Here is a 21107-nt window from a genome sequence, read left to right as displayed (position 1 = left end):
AGAGTATAGGCAAGAATTAATAAGAGAAGGTAATGGAATAGAGAGAATAAGGAGGGAATTAAAAGAGTGACCTTTGTGACATATAAAAAGCGAAATCTTTTCTGGGGGGGCTGGGTGGGGGAAAAGAGCGGTCACTGCAAAATCAGTTGACGCTTGCGAGTGGATTCGCAAATCCAAATGGAGAGGGGAGATGTGGTTGTCCGACAAGGGATAAAGGGCAACTCAGGAGGGGAAGGGGAGATTGGGGATAAAGAAGATAGAAATAGGAGAATAAGGAAAATGTTGGATGTTGTAGGAATGTTGTCTGGTAAAGAGTTGAAAATAAGAAAACAGAAATGGAAAAGGAGGAAAGGTAATGATGGAAAAACGGAAAGAGAAGATAAACAAAATATAAAATGGCTACGCTGAACTATATGACTCTAAATATTAATGGAATACATAACCAAATTAAAAGGAAGAAACTACTAAATTTACTGAAAAAGGAAAAAATAGATATAGCATTTGTCCAAGAAACACACTTAACTGAATTGGAGCACAAGAAATTAAAGAGAGATTGGGTAGGACATGTAACAGCAGCATCGTATAATTCAAAAGCAAGAGGAGTGGCTATATTAATTAGCAAAAATGTGCCATTTAAAATAGAAGAGGAAATAATAGATCCAGCAGGGAGATATGTTATGATAAAATGTCAGATATATTCAGAGCTTTGGAATCTACTTAATATATATTCACCTAACGAAGAAGATCAAAAGTTTATGCAAGATATCTTTTTGAAGGTAGCTAATACGCAAGGGAACATACTAATAGGAGGGGATTTCAATCTGAATTTGGATCCAAATATGGATAAAACGGGGAAAAAAATTAACAGGAAGAACAAAGTAACCAAATTTATAATTAAATCAATGCAAGAAATGAAACTTGTGGACATATGGAGGAAACAAAACCCAAAAGAAAAGGAATACTCATACTACTCGACTAGACATAAAACATACTCAAGGATAGACCTATTCCTGTTATCAGCCCACATTCAAGGGAGAGTTAGGAAAACGGAATATAAAGCTAGACTATTATCGGACCACTCACCCCTGTTATTGGCAATAGAGCTAGAGGACATCCCTCCAAGAATGTATAGATGGAGATTAAACCCCATGCTACTTAAAAGACAGGATTTTAGAGAATTTATTGAAAAACAATTAAAAATGTACTTTGAAGTAAATACGGAATCAGTGGAAGATAAGTTTATACTATGGGACGCAATGAAAGCATTCATTAGAGGGCAAATAATAAGTTATGCAACCAAGATGAAGAAGGACTATAATCAGGAAACAGAGCAGTTGGAAAGGGAAATAATAAACATAGAAAAAAAATTAGCAATAAAGGAAGATACAACCAAAAGAAGAGAATTGGCGGATAAAAAAATAAAATATGAAACATTACAAACATATAAGGTGGAGAAGAATATAATGAAGACAAAACAGAAATATTATGAACTAGGTGAAAAAACACACAAAATCTTAGCATGGCAGCTTAAGACAGAGCAAACTAAGAAAATGGTATTGGCAACAAGGAAAAAAGACAAACAAATTACATATAATCCAAAAGAAATTAAGGAAAACTTCAGAGAATTCTATGAACAATTATACCGAACCGAAAACGAAGGGAAAGAAGGGAAAATAGATGAATTTTTGACTAAAATTGAACTACCAAAACTACAAATAGAGGAACAAAATAAATTAACAGAACCATTTGGAACAGTAGAAATACAAGAGATAATAAAAAAATTACCAAATAATAAGACACCAGGAGAGGATGGACTCCCAATAGAATTCTACAAAACATTTAAAGACCTAATAATACCGCCCCTCCTGGATGTAATCAACCAGATTGATGAGACACAAAACTTACCAGATTCATGTAAAACAGCAATAATTACAGTGATACTAAAACAAGGGAAAGATCCACTCTCACCAGCGTCATATAGACCAATATCTCTGCTAAACACAGATTATAAGATAATAGCTAAACTATTAGCGAACAGATTAGCAGAACAGGTACCGAAAATGGTAAATTTAGACCAAACTGGATTTATCAAAAAAAGACGCACAACAGACAATATTTGTAAATTTATTAACTTAATTCATGCAGTAGAAGGAAATAAAGCACCGGCAGTAGCAGTTGCTTTAGACGCAGAGAAGGCCTTCGACAGAGTAGAATGGAATTACTTGTTCAAAGTATTGCAAAAATTCAGTTTACCGGAGAAGTATATTAATTGGATTAAAGCATTATATAAGGGACCGTTAGCGAAAGTGACAGTAAATGGACATGTATCAAAGCAATTTAACTTAAGCAGGTCAACGCGGCAGGGATGCCCACTATCACCATTATTGTTTGCGCTAGCTATAGAACCACTAGCAGAATCGATAAGAAGAGATAATAATATAAAAGGAATAAAAATAAAAGACAGGGAATATAAAATCAGTCTGTTTGCGGATGATGTGATAGTGTACTTAACAGAACCAGAACTATCAATAAAAGAACTATATAAGAAATTGAAGGAATATGGAGAAGTGTCGGGATACAAGATAAACGTAAATAAAAGTGAAGCAATGCCTATGAATATCGCGGATTTCTCAAAATTTAAGGAGGAATCCCCATTCAGATGGCAAACGCAGGCAATAAGATACCTAGGTGTGCAAATAAACAAAAATCTAGGCCAATTATATAAACTCAATTACAATCCACTAATGAAAAAATTACAGGACGATTTAGAGCATTGGAAAGAGCTACCACTAACACTGATAGGAAGGATAAACTGTATTAAAATGAACATTTTTCCAAGGATACTATACTTATTTCAGGCATTGCCAATACAACTGACAGAAAAATTCTTCAAAGAGTTAAAGAAAACAATAAGGAGATTTTTATGGAGAGGGGGGAAACCGAGGATAGCACTAGATAAATTAACAGAATGGTATAAACAAGGAGGCTTACAATTGCCAAACTTCAAAAATTATTATAGAGCCGCACAATTAAGGTACCTATCAGATTTTTATCAAACAAGGGAAAAACCAAACTGGACGAGACTAGAATTAGATAAAATAGGGGAAAAGATACCTGAACACATATTATATAAATGGGACGAAAAATTGGTACAACATAGAACTTCTCCAGTATTACACCATCTCCTCAATATATGGAAGAAGATTCATGTAGAAAGAAATAAAATAAATTACCAAATACCAAAACTAATATTGACGCAAAATAAGCTACTCCCCTTTACAATAGACAACCTCGCCTTTAGAAAATGGGAAAAAAAAGGGATTAAAAGAATAGAAAATTGTTTTTCAGGAAGTAGATTCTTATCCTTTGAACAAATGAGAGATAAGTACAATATAACTGGAGATACAGCGCTGGCATATTACCAACTGAGATCCTACTTGAAAGATAAATTAGGAAGCAACTTGAGTTTACCAGAGGGAAGTAACCTTGAATATGTGATTACAGATACAATGTTAATCAAAAGATTTATAAAAAATATGTATATTAAACTGCAAGAAAAGGAGAATGAGGAAACAAATGGTAAAACTAAACAAAAATGGGAACAAGATTTAAATATAAAGATAAAAAAGGAAACATGGGAGAAGTTATGCTCTGGAACGATGAGAAATACAATAAATACGAGGCTGCGTATGATACAATATAATTGGTTACACAGACTATACATTACACCGCAAAAGTTAAATAAATGGGACCCAACAGTATCTGATAGATGTTTTCGATGTAAAAAAGAAAGGGGAACAACAATTCATGCAATCTGGACATGTGAGAGAGTAGAAAAATTTTGGGATGATCTCAATCAGATATTAAATAAAATAACAGAAAACAATATACCAAAGAATCCAGAGATCTTTCTCCTAAGTAACATAAAAAATAAAGAATTTGGAATTGACTTGGAAGATGCACAAAAAAGATTTGTCAAGATAGCCCTAGCCGTAGCAAAAAAATGTATTATGTCAACCTGGAAATTGGAAGATAATTTGAAAATACAACAATGGTATATAGAAATGAATAAATGTATTCCATTAGAAAAAATAACATATAGTTTAAGAAATAATATTGAAATATTCGAACAAGTATGGGAGCCTTACATTAAATACAATAGCGAAAACCTACCGGGAACAAACATTACCTAAGTTGATGGAAGGAGAAGAAAAGAAAAGAATGGACTCAGTAGAATTTCTGGTGTATTTTTGTTGAATGACAACATTGTCTAACTGAATTAATGCAACCTAGATTGTATACCTAAAATGGATGAGAGGGGGGGGGTGGGGGGGTGGCTTGGGAGGAGGGAGGGGGGAGGGAGAAAAAGTCACTGTAAATGTGTGGAAAAGAAAGAGTGTATATCATGGCTATTGTGATTTATGGTGTGAAAAATAAAAAATTTAAAAAAAATTAAAAAAAATTAAAAAAAAACACCATCGGGGAATTGAGCAAAGCAGTGGCCGCACCCAATGAGCCCGCCAGTGACACGACTCCAGCGACCCCAATCCCAGCACCATGGCAGTCGCGCCGAATGGTCAGGCCCCCCGACTGTTACAGCCCCTAACCTCCCACCAGTTCCCCCCCTTTTCTTTTTTGCAGCCCTCCATTCACCCCAGGGTCAGTTCTCAAAGAAGGGGTGAATGTGATAGTACGGATTCTATCACCAACGTGTATATGTATATATTGTGGTATAGGATGGTTGTGATTGGCTGAGAGCATAGCCATGCGTACTGGCAGGTCTTAAATAAAGGGTTGCTCCTAGACAGACCCAGATCATTCTGGACTGGTCGACCTACATGTGATACGCTTCCATCTTCTAGTTAATAAAAGCCTTGGTTTGGATCAACAAGCCTTTGATTCTTTCGACATGCACTATGAAGATATTATATAATATTATATTATATCTGTGACACTGGGGTTCCTGCAACCAGCTGTGAGACCGTCTAGGTTTCTGCCACATTACTGTGTTTTGACATGCAATTTGAAGTTATTTTTGTCAGCCTTCATGTCAATCTTGCACACCATGTGGTACATCATCATCCTAAACCTGTTAAAGCAGTGATGCTCAATGGTTGGAAGCATTAGGACATGAACCATATTGAGAAATGGAGAGATGGACACAGGCATGGACATCCTGTTTCTCTGATGTTAACTTGTGAGCCACGCCAACAGCAGCAAAGTGATGTCATTCCCCTCAGCTGTGGCTAGAAACCTGGCCTGCTATCAGAATGGAGGTGAAACTACCTATGTCTTCTCTAACTGACTTCTCAATTAAGATCAGTGTCTTTAACTGATTCCATTTTCTTTTGTAGCAACCTGCTTTCACCTTCATAGTCCATATGAAGCCAGCATGGCAGCAGTAACGTCAGGCATGCATTGCCTAGTAATTGGTATAACATTGCATAATTTTCATGTGGAGAATATGGGATTATGGTATGCCAAGCTGCATTATTCTTTCTGTACATTCAGTAATCAATTGTCCACCACAATTCAAGGGTGCATCATTAATCCAAGAAGTGCAGTGGTTTTCTCAATCCCTGCGGAAATATTTGGAAGTAAAAAAGGAAATCACCTATAATTGATCGTTGAAATGCATGTGATTCCCTTTTTAATTAATGTCACTTAAAGAGTCAGCTAATCCAAGTTGAGGTCTGTGTGTCCTGCATTTTTTTTGATTAAATGAAGATCTGAAACCTTCAAGCAGAAAAAAAGATGCTGGTGTTCCAAAGACTCAGGGAAAAACATTTGTAGAACTACTTGAGAATGTAGGCAAGCATGGAAATTATGGCCAGAATCCTTCCTCTTGATCGCCAAACTGGTAGATAATGTACTGACAGCAAATTAAAATCAACAAAAGTTCTGCAGATGGTGGCACAGACCAGGTCTGCTGTGGCTTTTCTCAGCTACAGTTGCTGCGAATGAAACATAAATGCTGGAGCTGTACTCACTGTTCAGTTCAATGAAGTTGGACATCAGACTGTAGTGAGTCGTGCGACGGAGGTGAGAGCGCCAAACCAGAGCCGATTTGCGGATTTGTGAAGGACTTGATTGCTGAAGAAAATAGAGCTCTGGATGTGGCCTAGCGGAGAGGCCAAGCCGCTTGTTTCTTGTTTCTTGGTGGTCTGGTGGTCATCAGACTTCTTTGGGTCATCGCTGGGGTTCCTGGTATCGAAGGACGAAGACCGAAGGTGGAGCACCAGAGCTGGTGAGGCGTCCTGGCCATGCCGGGATTGAAGGACTCAGAGACACTCTACCCTGAGCTTGTGGCAACTATAGAAGTCTGGAGGTTGCTTTGTTCTGGGCCTCGTGGTGTTCAGGAAGCTCCGTGAACTGTGGCTGTGCGGTGTATACTCTCCCCAATGCCAGTGGACTTTATAACATCTGATCTATGGAGAACCTGACTTGGGGTGGCAGAACACGTAATCTGCAGCGGCCTCGGAGATAAAGGGGAAGCGTTCATCTCCATCTGAAAGGAGGGCATTTTAACATTTTGCTGTAACCTGACTTACTGTATCTAAACTCTAGTAACTAATTGTGTAGTCCTCTATCGTTAGGCAGCTTTTGTCACTGTAACCTGAGATTTTTTGAATGTTTCATTGCTAGTTTTACTAGACAATGACAATAAAATGAATTGTCATTACCGTGCTGGCATTTTGAAGTAACATTTTACAAAATGCTGGAAACATGCAGTGGGCCAAGCAGCATTGTTGGATAGGGAAAGGGTCAATGTATGTTTCAATCAGACTAGGAAAGTGTTGGTCATAGCGAAGGTGGGAGGAGCTGGAGAGAGGAATGGGTGGAACCAAATGAATGTCTCTGATAGGCTGAGACAGGCATGACCTCACATGACATTAAATGTACAGATGAAGTCATATCGAGCATGTTTCTGCATAAAAAGGTGTAACAAATAGTTAAACTATGGGATATATCCAGCACCAGGGACAATGTAAAATTAGAAAAATAAGGGAAAAGCTGAATCAAAATAAGGGCAGATAAGATGGTTACTTCTCTTCTCTTGGGCTAATGTAAAGTAGGAGAATTCAGTGAACAAATGGACTGACAAAGGGACCAACCAAAAGATGAAACTTTAGCTTGGTTACTCTTCCCACGGATGTGGAAGACCCGCTGAATATTTCCCACATTTTCTGTTTTTCATGATTCAAGATTCTTTTATTGTCATGTAATAAACAAGAATGCAATAGGATACAAAATTGAATTTGGTCTACTGTGAGGAAGGAAAAGGTTTGCCATCAGCAGAAATTGCCTGGCACTCCTTACAGAGAAAGAAAAGAAAAAGAGAGTCCCTTCAGAGTCAGCGAGTGTCTGTGGATTCGCTTCCAGTTCTCCCGCAGCCTCTGCAGTCGCACAAACTCCAGTTCAGTTCAAGCCATCAGAAGCCTGAGCTCCAGATCCAAGCTTTCGTCAGGAACAGGAAGCCTTCAGTGCTCGAGGCCCTTTGGAGGCCCTTCTTGCCCTCAGCACCATTTCCGGCAGCCCGAGGCACAGTGTTAGCCATTTGACTGAGTTTCCAGCCTCCCGCAGCCCTTGTGGGTCCCTCACCCCCAATTAGCCCACAGCATGTCACCTGTGAGTGTCCTTTAGTCGCATAGCCCCTCACTGGTCCACCACCATGTCACCATCCTGTTGGGGGAGGGGGGTAAGAGTTCTCCCAATTTTCTGGTGCCCTGTGACAGTCTGGTGCTCCCCAGAGTCTGCAACCCATTAAGACCACTGATAATGCTGCTAGACCAACTGGGTTCCTCCAGCTAACTGTGCTTTGCTTCTGACTGTGCTTTGCTCCAGATTCCAGCGTGAGTGGTACGGTTGCCGTAGTGATAAGTGTAACGCCTTTACAGCACCAGTGATCGGGACCAGACCAGGGACTTTGTAGGGAGTTTGTACGTTCTCCCCCTGCCTGCATGGACCTTTTCCAGGGGCTCCAGTTTCTTTCCACCAGGGGGTGTAAATTGGTCAGCATGGACTCATGGGTCGAAATGGCCTGTTACCATGATGTATGCCTAAATTTTAATAATTGCTCTCTCTCCTGTGAAGTCAGTCCATTTCCCTTGCACTGAGGACTACTTAAGATTGCCATGTCCAAATGCTCAATCAGTGTGATCTAAATTGCTGAGCAGTTGAGTAGCAAATCATTATTAGATAAAGATGCTTAAGAAATGAATTACAGAAGTTGCACTGAGTACCATTGTAAATAAATACTTAAAGAGTCTGATAATGAATTGCTTCACTGAGCAGAGACTAACTTGTTTGAAGAGTTCCAGATTAACTTTTAGGAAGTTATAGTTAACATTTTAAGTAACCAGACCATTAATTCTAACATAACCTGAATGACTAATAATGCGTAGACCTTCCATGACCTTATCTTTCTGAATTCAGTAGTAGAATCATAAAATTGCATTGTTCAAGAAATCGATGAATGTGCAGGTTAGGATGAACAGTAGAGGTCATCTGCTCCCTTGGGCCTGCTCCGTATTTAATAAGACCAAGGCTGAGCTGATCGTAACCTCAGATTCACATTCCTATCCGTGTGCTGTTTCATCCCTTGCTTATTATCTATCCTCTAGTCTCGTCTTCAAAATACCGTAGTTAAAGTCTCTGTGTTAACTACTCCTTTGAGGAAAAAAATCCAAAGATTTCCTTCTGTGAATTTCCCATTTAAAAGGACGACATCTCATTTTTTAAGGAGTGCCCCCCTCGTTAAAAATTCTCCACATCAAACCTGCCAAGAACCGAAAAAACAACTGTACCTCCTTATTCCTGGAATTACTCCATTAAATTTCTTCTATAACCTTGTCAATTAATTTTATCCATCTTAAGTTAGGGTGTCCAAATCTGGACACAGTTCTCCCAGGGAAGCCAATCAAGTGTTTCAAGTCATTTGAGATACTCTACCTTATAACCATATAACAATTACAGTACGGAAACAGGCCATATCGGCCCTTCTAGTCCACACCGATTTAATAGAACTCCACTAGTCCCACCTACCTGCTCCCTGCTTATAACCCTCCAATCCCCTCACATTCATGTACTCATGCAACCTCCTCTTAAATGACAAAATTGACCCTGCTGCAACCACCTCTTCCGGAAGGTCATTCCACTCAGCCACCACTCTCTGAGTGAAGAAGCTTCCTCTCATGTTACTTCTAAAGTTTTGCCCCCTAACCCTCAAGTTATGACCCCTCGTTCCAATCTCTCCTACCCTCAAGGGGAAGAGCCTATTCACATCTACTCTATCTACTCCCTTCATAATTTTATATATCTCTATCAAATTCCTCCTCAACCTTCTACACTCCATTGAATAAAGACCCAGTCTACTCAATCTTTCTCCATATTCTTGATACTACAATCCAGGAAAAATTTTAATAAATCTTCTCTGCACCCTCTTTACCTTATTGATATCCTTCCTATAATTTGGAGACCAGAACTGCACTTTTTAACAAATTATTCTATAATGCAGGTTTTTGAAATCTGTTGACAAACTAGAACATGGAAGAATTCCATGCTTTCACAAAGAGAATGGGCAAACTCCATATCTGAGGTTAGTGGAAACAAACTGCACCATTCTCCAACCCCTTTAGTTACCTCTGGAGAGGAAAATAATTGTTACCATTTCCATTTACTCCACACCTGAAATTTCACTGGATGCTTCTGGTTACAAGCAACTCATTTGTGAGAAAGCTTTTGCCATGCTTTCATTGTCTGAGGAAGGTGAATGAGAACATTTTCAGGATATTTCCCAATTGTTGACCCAATTTATTCCCCCTTACTTTCTGGCTCTCCCAAACTACTGCATGATTCCAGGATGGGTGTGGATGGGTGGAGTGAAAGCTGCTCTGGGACGATACAGGGCAGATGAGGTGGGAAGTGTCTGCTCATGAGAGACCAGCAATTCAGATGTCAGTAACTAATGTTGTAAATAAGCAACAGTTGATTTTGTATTTCTTATTTCTTGCCCATCAAATGGTTAATAGTCTAATTTGTCTGAAAAGTTCTCTTGGATGAAAATGTCTTCTGTGCTTTTTAACAGATGAACTCCACCTTGAATGAAATGGATCCAGGAAATGTTGGAAATAATTGCTCAATCGCATGGTCAGATTTTAAACTAAACCTCCATTATATGTGATTTTTCCATCAATTTCATAGCATTCTTTAACAATCTACAATTTGCAAATCTAACAATGCTGCATCAATAATTTAAGATCAAAAGATCAGACCATCTATTGATCAAAGTTGTCAATGAAAGTTTTAAACTTGTTTAATTACCTTTAACTGCTCAACAGTGCCTTCCATAAACTAAAAATGCAGCAAAAGTGTCCACACCCAATGAGAACATTTAATTGAGGACCTATTTTAATGTAAAAAATGTAGTAGATAATGTGCAGACAACACGTCTTAGTGCTGCTCAGGTGGGTTTAAACTAGATTTGCTGGGGGAGGGGATCCAGAGTGCCAGAGCAGATGCAGGAGTGGAGGAGGGACAAGATGACATGAAAATTGCATGCACCATTAAAAGTCAATGGGTTGTACATGATGGAAATTTTCCAATGTGCATTTCTGGATGGGTTGGAGAGTGTTGCATTTAGGAATGGCAGAAAAGCTTAGAGTGGGATTGGCACGTGGCTTTAGAGCAGGGAGCATGAAAGGGGGAGGAGTGGGATTGCTTGTCAGGGAAAATATCACAGTTGTGCTTAGGCAGGACAGACCAGAGGGCTCATCTACTGAAGCTATAAGGGTGGAGCTGAGGAATGGGAAATGTATGACCACATTCATGACCAATAGCCAACAAGAATTGGAAGAGCAAATCTGTAGAGAGATAGTAGATAGCTGCAAGAAGTATAAGGTTGTGATAGTATGAGATTTTAATTTTCCACATATTGAATGGAACTCCTATACAGTTAACACTTGGAGTTTCTCAAATATGTTTAGGAAAGTTTTCTAAATCAATATGTATAGGTTCCAATTAGAGAGAGTGCAATACTGGACCTTCTATTAAGGAACGAGACAGAACAGGGAACAGAAGTATGTTTTGGGCAACATTTTGAGTCCAGTGATCATAATGCCAAGTTAATGATGGAGAAGGATGGGTCTGGGCCTTGGGTTGAGATTCTAAATTGAAGAGAGGCCATTTTTGAGGAAATGAGAAAGGATCTAGAATGCGTGAATTAGGATAGTTGTTTTCAGGCAAGGATGTGTGAAGTAAATGGAGGACCTTCAAAGATGAAATGTTGAGAGTATGGGGTGTAATATTACAAAGTTATTCTTAATTGTTCTTCTTCCTCCAATCAGCTTCGAGCTTCCGCCTTGTGCCTTTCTTTTAAACTGTAACTGTACAATTAAGTTGAGTAAAGCTTGGAAAGCAGCCACCAAGCTTTTCATTCTCACAACAATTTACTCAACTTAATTGTCAAGCATGGAGATGACGTGGAGGCCCAAGTACTTAGACATCTACCCCAGCTCACGGACAGCTGCCAAGAAGTGGCAACACTGGTGTATGATTTTCATGAACTACATCGACAACTATGGGGACAAGATACCGAATAGGTACAGAACACTATTAGGCTGTGTGTGTATAGGAGTTGGGATTTTATGTTAACGTTGTATAAGATATCAGAGAGGCCATATTTTGAATATTGTGTCCAATTTTGGTTCACCTAACTACAGGAACAATATTAATAAGATAGAAAGAGTGCAGAGAAGATTTACTAGGATGTGGCATGGACTTCAGGAAATGATTTATAAGGAAATATTAAACAGGTTAGGACTTTATTCCCTGTAGCATAGAAGGATGAAGGGAGATTTGAGGGCAGTAGCAATCATCAAAGACCTATACCACCCTGCACACGCTCAAGAGGTCGAGGTGCCACAAGACTCGAACTACCAGATTCAGGAACAGCTGGTACTGCTTTATTGATTTTCTTTGATCTCTCTGTATTCCACAGTCAGTTTGTTCATATCTGTTTACAGTTCTTTTATTTGTTTACATGTTTGTGCTATGAATAGATTATTTTTTGCACTACAAATTCATGGTAATTCTACAATGCCTGCAGAAAAAAGGAATCTTAGTATGTGATGTCAGTTATGTACTCTGACAATAAATCTGAAATCTGATAGAGGTACCTAAAATTATGAGCGGTTACACAGAGTAAATGTAGGTAAGGTTTTTCCACTAAGGGTTGGTTAGATACAAACCAGGGTTAAGAGTGAAAGGAGAAAAGTTTAGGAAGAACATGAGGGAGAACTTTGTCACCCAGAGTGGAATGAGCTGCCAGCTGAGGTGGTGAATTTGGACAAGTACATGGATGGCAGGGGAGGAGAGATATGGAGGGATATTACTGGCTGCAGGTCAGTGAGACTAGGCAAAAAAAAAAATGGTTTGGCACAGACTAGAAGGGCAAAAGGGGCCCGTTTCTGTGCTGTAACGTTCCATGGTTCTATCTGGAGGTTTGTGTTTCCAAATGATAGAAGCATTTACTTCATACATTGTTAAGACAAATATTGAGTGAAGTATGTAAAGTATGAACAGAAACATCATTCGCAGCTCAAGCTTGTATCGTATTGTTGGAGTTCCAGATGCTGAATTTTCCAAGTGGATGGACAAATAAATCAAGCCAGAGACGTAATGAGCTTCAATGTACCTTTTACTGTAATTTCCATTCACAATTCTTCATTCAAATTCTTCAACACAGGCATTGAATATTATGCCTATGGAGCACAAATGTTTATCTAGGTTAACTTCAATCAAACCTAGACATCAATAGCATGGTAATCAACTATAGGAGCAAATCAGTCACATATTAATCCTTTGGACCCCGGCCTTTTTTAACCTTTCAGAATATATATTCCAGAATGGGTCCATAGGTAAACTGCAATATGAACACCATACTGGTGTTTATACCCAGCTAGTGGTTGGGTATAAAACCATTCCCGGAAATCCGGGACACCAAATATATGTGCTTATTGATAGCTCTTGAAAACCGGATCATGGAGTATGGGTGCTAGTTTGTAGTCCCTGAAAACTGGGGCAAGGAGTCCAAAGGGTTAACTACACTGCATGCAGCGTTATGTGGGACAAACAAAGATAATCAACTCAGGCTTGATCTTTTGCATAAAATTTTAATTATTGGAACAGCATCTGTTAAAGGTTTCTGATACTTTTATAAAAACATCCTTGGACTGGTCTGTCTTTGAGCAAAGTGTCCCAGTTTTATTTCTTTCCATTTAAGTAACCACCAGAAAGTGCACAGCGAAGGTCGTGTTTTCACGGCTTCATCATCTCAAACCTTGACAATCAAAGCAGTCAATGGTCCGTACACTGGTCTCAGTCCTTGCAAGCGATTGCAAAGTCTGCTTTGCCACATTTGTTTCTGGAGACCCACAATCAAAATATTTAAAGTCTGGTGGTTTGGTTTGGCCAACTGACTGCAATTTCAGAATTACCAACCTAACTGTTCAAAGGTGTCAATGCGTACAAAAAACCGTTCAGCATTCCAATTGAGAAATGATATTTTGACTGTTAAGATTATATTTACAAAATCAATTACAGTATTTCCTGAGGATTGATTAGATATCACTTGGTGATCCTTTGGGTATAAATTGATCTTGTGTCTGAGCATATAATGTGCAATGGTCAATTAGTGATGCATTTTATTTTCCTTTCATGTTAATTTATTCCCACTTCATACTAACGTGGCCCATATTTCAATCTCCTGGATGTGCAGTTCATTCCTTTCAGTAGTTCATCACTGCTTTCATGGACCCTGAGTTTGGAAAAGGAAATATTAGATCCCGGTCTTGCTACTGAAATTTAATCAGAGATCCATTCGAAATCTGATCATTTCTCTCGTCAGGTAGCTTCCTCAAATACAGTGTCTGGATTAAAGCACAAAGATGGGTCTCTGACGCCCTTTGATCCCAGCCCAGTCATCTCTAGATAATTATCTCAGTGTGAGTTGTACCGAAGCAAAGGAGGGGACAAATTCAAATTTGGAAAAGACTAAGAATGACAAATACCTATTCTCGCTGGTTTATCAGATTGCCCATAATTGTGACTCATGGAAATTTATCCAATGCTTTCATTCCTATTTGAATGGATGAAATACCTTTTCTTTTGAAGAAAATTAAGTGAGCATGTCAACAGGCCTTTCCAACCCATAAACCCATCCCCCCCAAATACACCTACAAACCCTGTACATTTTTGAAGGGTGGGAGGAAACTGGAGCACCTGGAGGAAACCCAGGCAAGACACAGAGAGAACATACCAACTCCTTACAGCAAGCACCAGATCCAAACCCGAGTCATTAGCACTGGAATGGTGTTGCACTCACCGCTACGCTGACTGTATTGCCCAAAAGTTAGTGATGAGTTTGCCTTAAAACTACAATCCTGTACAAGTAGTCATGGTTATTTTTGACTCCTACAGTATAATTAAGCCTGAAATTATTCCCATCAAATATAACTGCTGCCACCAAACCACTTATGCATTTATCACAGTTGCTTGCATGCACAAAAGAAAATTCTGTATCGACGCAAAGTCATTTATTCTGGTTCCATTTCTAGCAAAATCTCATGCAATTATCTCAAAATCTTGTCTGACTTGTCTGCCGTAAATCTACAGTAACTTTAACCTCTTCAACACTGGATGGGAAATCGATAATGGAATTAAGTCCAATTTTGAAAAAAAAATCAAAAAAATTGTGAGTTTGTATTGAATTCTAAGATAAGCAATTAAGCTGTTGATAAAAGCAGAATAAAAACCTCCAAATGCTGGAAAGCTGAAATAAAAATGAAAAATGCTGGAAACACTCACAAGTCAAAATCAATAGAAAGTCAGATCTTTCTTCATCTCTGTCTTCCCATCTCTTTCTCTCTCTCTCTCTCTCCCATCCCTCCCTCTCCATCCCACCTTTCCTCTTCCCTCTCTCCCCATCTGTCTCTTTCTCTCCCCATCCATCCCTCTCTCCCCATCCATTCCTCTCTCCCCCCATCCCTTTCTCTCTCTCTCCCATCCCTCCCTCTCCATCCCACATTTCCTCTTCCCTCTCTCCCCATCTGTCTCTCTCTCTCTCCCCATCCATCCCTTTTTCCCTACCCGTCTCTCTCTCCCATCCTTCTCTCTCTCTCTCTCTTTCTCTCTCTCACTGTTACAATTCTTACAATGTCCACACATTAAGTAATTCTACCTTTTCTTTCTGACAGACTAAACTCTTTCATTTTCAATCTTTTTACTGATTTTTAAGAAAAAATATATCAGATGCATAGGTACATATGATATGAAGTTCAAACAGAAGTAAATTAAAATTGCAACAGTAAACAAGATTTATATGATCCATGTTATTGATAAAAAGAGGAAAATGAAAAAAAAAATCTACATCTCACCTAATTTCTAACCCCAACCTATTTATATGGGTGATTACTACCAACTCCAGGCATCAACTGCTAATTTCAATACTATTGTTTGAAATAGAAAAAAGGAGATTTTTTTTTAATGAAAAGCAAATATTATTGATTTATAAATTCTGAAAAACATTGTGAAAAAAGAACCCCAGAGAGAAAAAAATATTTGCTTTAGTAGCTGAGAAACTAATTTTCTCTAGAGAGAGGGATGCCATCAAATCGGATAACCATTGTGTATGTGTGGGAGGGACAACATCTTTCCACCACAGCAGAATGAGCCGTCTCACAATCAGGGAAGAAAAAAAGCAACTACATGGGATTGAGATGGAGACAAAATTAAATCCATTGGTCCACTCACTCCAAAAATAGCAATAAAAGGGCTTGGAGACAGACTGATATCAAGGACTAACAATAGTGTAGTAAATCCCTCTTTCCAGTAGTTACAGAGGGAGAGGCGTTGCCAGAACATATGATATAAAGTAACTTCCTGAATTGTATACTTAACACAACTAGAGGATACATTGGGGTAAAATTTAACTAATTGAACTTTGGAATAGTGGGCCCTATGGACTACATTAAATTGTAAGGAATGTCTAGCACAGATAAAGGACGATTGTACATCCTTCAAAATAGACTCCCATGTAAATACTTAAACATACAGTCTCTCCTAATGTGCTGCTTCCTGTGTATCCACTCAACTGAATTAACAAATGTCATTGGTCCACACTTCCTTGGTGGTATTATGGACAGTAAAGAAGGTTATCAAAGCTTCCAGTGGGATATTGGACAGTTAGAAGAGTGGGCTGAAAGATGGCAGATGGTGTTTAATGCTGAGATATGGGAGATGCTACATTTTGGTAGGACTAATAAGCAAAGGTCATATTCTGCCCCACCAGACTAGTTTCTTCCTACCTTGACTCTATCATTTCTCCCCTTGTTCAATCCCTCCCTGCCTACTTATGCAACACATTACCTGCCCTCCATCTCCTTACTGACTTCAGATTCCCCAAACCAGACTTTCCTCATCTTCACCATAGATGTTCAATCCCTTTATACCTCTATCCCCCACACAGAAGGTCTGAAAGCACTTCACTTCTTCCTGGACCAAAGAACTGATCAGTCACCCTCTACCATCACCCTCCTCCACCTGGCAGAACATCCTCGCTCTAAATAACTTCTTCAACTTATTCCACTTCCTCCAAATCAAAGGAGTAGCCATAGGTACCCACATGGGTCCCAGCTAGGCCTGCCAGTTTATGAGCTTTGTGGAGTAATCCATGCTGCAAGCCTACATAGGGAAGACCCCTAAAATCTTCTTCTAGTATATAGATGACTACATTGGGGCTGCCTCATGTGGCCACGATGAACTTGTCAACTTCATCCACTTCATGGACAAGTTCCATCCTGATCTCAAACTCACCTGATCTATCTCTGACAACACTCTCCCCTTCCTGGATCTCTCTTTCTCTTTCTCAGGAGACAAGCTAGCCACCGACAGATACTACAAATGCTCCAACTCCCACAACTACCTGAATTACGCCTCCTCAGACAATGTCCCCTGCAAGGATTTAATCGCTTCCATCAATTTCTCCACCTCCACAACATCTGTTCCCAAGATGAGGTCTTGCAGTCCAGATTTCCAAAATGTCTGCCTTCTCTCCATAAATGTGGCTCCCCCTCCATCACCATCAACTTAGCCCTCACTCACACCTCCTCCATCTCTTACTCATCTACTCTAGCCCCTTATAACCATATAACAGTTTACAGCACAGAAACAGGCCATATCAGCCCTTCGAGTCCATGCCGGTTCACTTGAATAACTCCACTAGTTGCCCCCTTCCACTCTTTGCCCATAACCCTCCAACCCCCTCATATCCATGTACACATTCAACCTTCTCTTAAATGACAGAAAGGACCCTGCAAATATCATTCCATTCTGCCACCACTCTCTGAGTGAAGAAGCATCCTCTAACATTTCTCCTAAAATTTTGCCCCCTTACCCTTAACTTATGCCCTCTTGTTCCAACCTCCTCTGCCCTCAGGGGAAAGAGTCTACTCATGTCTAGTCTATCTATTCTCTTCATAATTTTACTACCTCTATCAAATCCCCTCTCAACCGTCTACGTTCCAATGAATAAAGTTCCAGTCTCCTTAATCTTTCTCTGTGCTCTAGATGTTGTAAGCCAAGCAACATCCTTGTAAATCTTCTCTGAACCCTCTCCAACTTATCTATATCCTTCCTATAATTTGGAAACCAGAACTGAGCACAATACTCCAAACCTGGCCTTACCAATGCCTTAAATAGTTGCAGCATCACTTCCCAGCTACAATACTTTATGCTATGATTTATGAAGGCCAGCGTACCATATGCCTCTTAACCACCCTGTCTACATGGGAATCCACCTTCAATGAACTCTGTACCATAACTCCAAGATCCCTCTGTTCCCCTGCATTCTTCAATGCCTTCCCCTTATTTGCATATGTCTTATTTTGGCTATTTTTTTTCTGAAATGCAGCTCCTCGCACTTGTCTACATTAAATTCTATCTGCCATCTTTCAGCCCACTTTTCCAAACAAACCAAATCCTTCTGTAATCCATGTAAACCTTCCTCACTATTCACCACTCCCCCCTATTTTCGTATCAACAGCATATTTGCTTACCCTGTTAACCACCCCCTCATCCAAATCATTATTATAAATAATAAACAACAGGGAACCCAGCACCGATCCCTGAGACATCCTGCTCATCACAGGCTTCCATCCTAACAGACAGTTGTCCATCATGACTCTCTGCTGTCTATCTTCCAGCCACCTCTAAACCAATCTCACTATCTCCCTATTAATCCCTAGTGAGAGAACTTTCTGTACTAACCTTACATGGGGAACCGTATCAAAAGCCTTACTAAAATCCAAATAGATCACATCAACCACCCTATCATCATCCACTTTTCTTGTCACCTCTTCAAAAAACTCAACAAGATTCCTCAAACATGACTTTCCCTTCACAAACCCATGATGGATGCCCCTGATCAATCCCTGCCTATCCAGATATTTGTACATACTATCTCTAAGATAGTTTGTTTGTTGCAACAAACATAGAATCCCCCTTATTCTCACCTACCACCCCACCAGCCTCAGCATGCAACACATCATCTGCCAGAATTTCCGGCATTTTTTAATACAGGATCCCATCACCTGACATATTTTTCCATCTCCTCCCCTTTTGATTTTCCACAGGGACTGTACCCTCCATGATTCCTCATCTCTCCCAACCCATGTCAATCCTGGCACCTTTCCATATGCCTTAGGAGGTGCAACACGTGCACCCACACCTCTTCCCTCATCTCAGACCAGAGCCCCAAACAGGCCTTTCAAATGAAGCAAAACTTCACTTGTACATCCAGAGGACTTATTTACTGCATCTGGTGTTCCCTTTATGGCATTCTCTACATGGAGAGAAAGGTCACAGACTAGGATATCACTTTGGCCCCACCTCTGCTCTGTTTGCAACCACAGCGACCTCCCAGTGGCCATACATTTCAATTCCAAATCACACTCCCACACTTACATGTCTGTTCATGCCCTTATGCTCTATCCCACCCCGACCACCCGTAGATTGGAGGAACAGCAGCTTATTTTCCATCTGGATACTCTCCAGTCAGATGGCATGAACATCGACTTTATTACCTCCCATTAAGCCTGCTCGCCTTTTCTTTCCCTTCCCCTTTTCCTGATGTTCCTGTTCCTCCACCCACCTAGTCATCCCTTCTCCCCCTCATTGCTGATGTCCCCTCTCTCTTTTCTCCACCTATCATCTCCTGCCTTTGCCAACCTCCCCCCATACCTAAACACTTTTGTTCGGACGCCTGCTGGCATTTTCTCATACTCTGACGAAGGGCTCAAGTCCGAAATGTCGGTTCTGTATCTTCACCTTCGCTGCACAACGGACGGACGCTGTTTGACCTGCTGAGTCTCTCCAGCATTGAGTGTTTTTTACTTCGACCACGGTGTCTACAGAATTTTGCAATTTATTTCTTTTTATAAATTTATTTAAATATATATATATATGTGCACACACACACACACACACACACACACACACACACACACACACACACACACACACACACACACACATATATATATACATGCACACGCATACTGTATATATATCATTACAAAGTTCTGTGTTGTGCATTGGCCTATATGTTGTATGGGTTTATGTTAAAAAGTGACATTTTGCCTTAGAGAGCCAAGGTGAAGGTGGACGGCTGAGAGAATGCGAGATGGATTGAGCATGTGCAGAAAATGATTTAAAATTTTCTGGCCTTACCATATAACCATATAACCATTTACAGAGCGGAAACAGGCCATGTCGGCCTTTTGAGTCCACACCGGTTTGAAGCAAAGTGGATTCTTATTGGGTGGTGCTGTGAAGTGGAAGGAGGCCCAGAGCATGAGTCATGGTCTGGAGGATTGTTTAGAATGTTGGGATTTCAAAAAGGATGAACATTCCAAAGGCAGCCAGAAGGATCCGGACCAAGCCAATGGTTCCTCTCTCTGCAAGCAACACAAGACATCTTCGAATTTTATGCTCTCTCTCTCTCTCTCTTTCTCTCTAAAAGATCTCTTGTCTTCAGTTTACCAAACAAAATGAATTTTGTTTATGATCTTTGCTTAGATTGAGATCGAAGTTTTGTGTTTTGTGTTTGCTTTGTGTTTAAGTTTTTCTGTGGGCTGGTTGGAAATATAACTTAAACTTTAATTACATATGTAATATTTAGGCTGGGGAATTTATTAGTTTTACACTGTTATAGAAATTTGCATAGTAACCAATGGGCATTGTTATAAGACAGGGGATTTTGAATTAAAGTTTGAAGTTGAGTTTTTTGTTAATAATTGTTCATCTTTAGCCCTGTGTGATCTGCCTTCTTTGTGGTTGCTGGTTTCATCTTGTAACATAATTTGGGGAATCATCCAGGATCAAACCAATTTGGAAGCTTTAGGGGCCATTGACTTGTGCTTAGTTATCAGTCGTCTGAGTTTGACTCAACCTCCAGCTTGAAATTAAAAATAAACGGTGAGTGTATAACTCACCAGCAGAAAACCCAGCAACTATGAATATTGACCAGTTCATAGCGAACCCTTCAGTGGTTAATTTAAAAATGGCTAAAAAGTCAGGACTGATGGTTATAGTTGGCAAGTTAAAACTTCTTACAGTAAGAACTGGGATAAAAAAAAAAGGAAATTGCCCGAAAGATTGTTAAGCACTATGTAGGAATGGGTGTATTTGAAGAAGCTGCATTAGAACAGTTTCCAAAGGAGAAAACTTCAGAGGAAGTAAAGTTGGCTTTGAGAAAACTAGAGTTAGAGGAAAAAAGAGAGGCAGAAAGGAAAGCCGAACGGGAAACAGTAAGGCAGGCAGAAATGGAGGAGAGAGAGAAAGAATGGAAGCATGAGCTAGAACTAGCTAAATTAAAGCTGAACATAACACAAGGAGAGGGAGAAGCCCAAAACCCACATGCTGGTCAGGAGGAGAGGTTTCTGGTAAGTAGAGGTTAGTTCCTCCATTTAAGGAAACTGAAATAGACCAGTATTTTCAGTATTTTGAGAAAGTAGTTGTAAATTTAAAATGGCCACCAGAGCAGTGTCACT

General features: G+C 39.7%; 1 long non-coding RNA gene across 2 annotated transcripts in view; it reads left to right on the top strand.

Annotated features, from left to right (window-relative positions):
- The window catches only part of LOC138741942 (uncharacterized), a 77026-nt gene that overhangs the window by 21866 nt on the left and 34053 nt on the right, over window positions 1–21107 (top strand). The window contains exon 3 of one of the 2 annotated variants that reach the window (XR_011343909.1): window positions 10088–10149. This is a non-coding gene — a long non-coding RNA (uncharacterized lncRNA). Of the gene's footprint in view, window positions 1–10087; window positions 10196–21107 lie in introns of those variants that run through there. The other variant, XR_011343908.1, reaches the window with a different exon arrangement.

Source organism: Narcine bancroftii, chromosome 8 (genome assembly GCF_036971445.1).
Source record: "Narcine bancroftii isolate sNarBan1 chromosome 8, sNarBan1.hap1, whole genome shotgun sequence".
In the NCBI taxonomy this organism is placed as follows: Eukaryota; Metazoa; Chordata; class Chondrichthyes; order Torpediniformes; family Narcinidae; genus Narcine; species Narcine bancroftii.
This window is presented reverse-complemented; position numbering and strand designations above follow the sequence as displayed.